This window comes from Egretta garzetta, unplaced genomic scaffold (assembly GCF_000687185.1).
Source record: "Egretta garzetta isolate BGI_Z169 unplaced genomic scaffold, ASM68718v1 scaffold26, whole genome shotgun sequence".
NCBI classification, from domain to species: domain Eukaryota; kingdom Metazoa; phylum Chordata; class Aves; order Pelecaniformes; family Ardeidae; genus Egretta; species Egretta garzetta.
This window is the reverse complement of record NW_009260070.1, coordinates 405,507-407,537: the sequence shown is the minus strand read 5'-3', so window position 1 is coordinate 407,537 and position 2,031 is coordinate 405,507.

Sequence of the window (2,031 nt, the reverse complement as noted above, 5' to 3'; positions counted from 1 at the left end):
ATTATTTTGTCCTTTTAGCAGCTTTAAAAAAAAAAGTGAATTTGGTTAGGATTTGATGAAACTGGCTTTGGGAACATTGTGTGTATGCGTCTTTGATGTAACTTGGTTGGGTTTTTTTTAGAGCAGACTTGGAAAATAGCTTATGGTTTGCTTTTTCAACCACACAAAACCTGTATGAAAGACAAAATAATTACACCACCACTGGAGGGAAAAACCCAACCTCATTACACTGTAAAACTTTAAAAAATTCAGTTAACTGCTTAAGTAGCAAGCCTTTTTCATCCAGTCGGACACAGTATTTTTTAGTATGTTAAATGCTATTCTTTTCTTTTGGTTGCATAAATTTGTAATACTTAAGTGTCTTGGTATGTTTAAGTAGTGTCTGAAATAGAATATCTTAGTCTTTATTCACAGTACTTCTGTATAATGTGTAATGCACTGGACTAACTCTTGTTTACCATTCATGTAACAAAAACCAGCACATTATCTGCACTAAGCTCAAAGAATGTTGCATTTGTCTATAGGCAGCTCTTCAATAAGATAAATGGGAAACTGAATATGGTCTGATGGTAAACAAGGGCTTTTACTGTTCTCTTCAGTGGAACTTTCTTCTTGGTCAAATTTTAACTAGTTAGTATTATATTTATATACAGGGTCTTCTTTTTCTTTACCAATGTATTTTCCTACTCATAGCTGACCAATAAATCCAATATCTGTTTCAAACCTTCTTGAAGTCTAATTCATATTTTGACTCCGTTCCCAAAGCCCTTCCTGAAGAGTTGCACGTGCAGCCGGAGTGAGGTGTGTCGAGGTAAATGGAAGCAGGTACAAGAACTGATAATCCCAGGAAGCCTCTCCTGTACTTCTGTAACGTTCTAGATCTGCAGACCAGAAAGCTACTTGAATCAGTTGGGTTTGGATTGCCAAGCGAAGACCTGGTCTGTAATGCCTCCCGAGTTTGTGGAAAACCTACGTCCAAACCTACTCTGATCTCAACCCCGTGTTGTCCTATCTGGCTGTCTTCTGACCTCCCCAAGGCAGTCAGTCAGGCCGGCTGTGCAGCCTAGGGTCCGCAGTCGTTGTCGTGTCCAGCAGACCCTGCTCCTTCTTCCTTCTTCCCACCCCAGAAAGCCCAAAGTAGACGTGGAGTCTGGCAGTGGGAAGAGATTCAAAGTTTCCATTAATTTACTGTAGAAGGGGCACGAAGTGAAGATCTCTTGCATCTTTTTTTTCCAGGAATGAGACTTGGCTAACTCTTGTCCTTAGTTCATTTTAATACCGTGTTCTTTGGCGGGGGGGTGGGTGTCTTCTGTATCAGAGTATGCGTGTAACAGCGCACGCTCTTACATTTTGTGTGGTGTTCCCATCCCTAGCAGCAGAAAACATAAAACACCTGAGCTCACTTGCAGTGTGAAGCGCTGAAGCACATGGGACATCTCGCTGGCACCCCTGCTCCAGAACTCACCTTCAGTCTGTTGGCGCTGCCTTGCTTTGAAATAAATGATCGAGTTCAGTATTTCCATGAACGCCACGTGCCCCTGCCCCAGCATGTTCAGCTTGTTCCTGTGATTTGGTTCTGCCTCATGGGTGAGGTTTCAACTCCCACCATCGCATCTGCAGCCTTGCCACTAGATGGTGCGTGTACCACAGGCTTCGTGATGGAGCGTGCTGTGCAGAAAGCGGGGCTTGTGCAATTATTCTTGAGAGTATTTGTGGGAATTCAGGCCCACGAATGAACCTAATGCAGTGGCAGCAGTTGGTTTGGCAGCATCCATGCCAATTAAATACTGGCTTTATAAATGCAGCTATCGTGACGGGAATGGAAACGACCTACTTGGTCCTCAGTGATAAAATCATTCTAGGGCCTTTGCTTGCTGCATTTAGTCTGCTTAATGTTATGTTTTAAGATGAGTACAGTTGTTACGTGGCTCCAAATCGGAGTTTTTGAGCTCTTAAATAATATCTGACATGTAAGCATTGGGCTATCTATCTTGAAATTGCCAAAATTGCTGCAGAGCCTGGTGTCCTGTC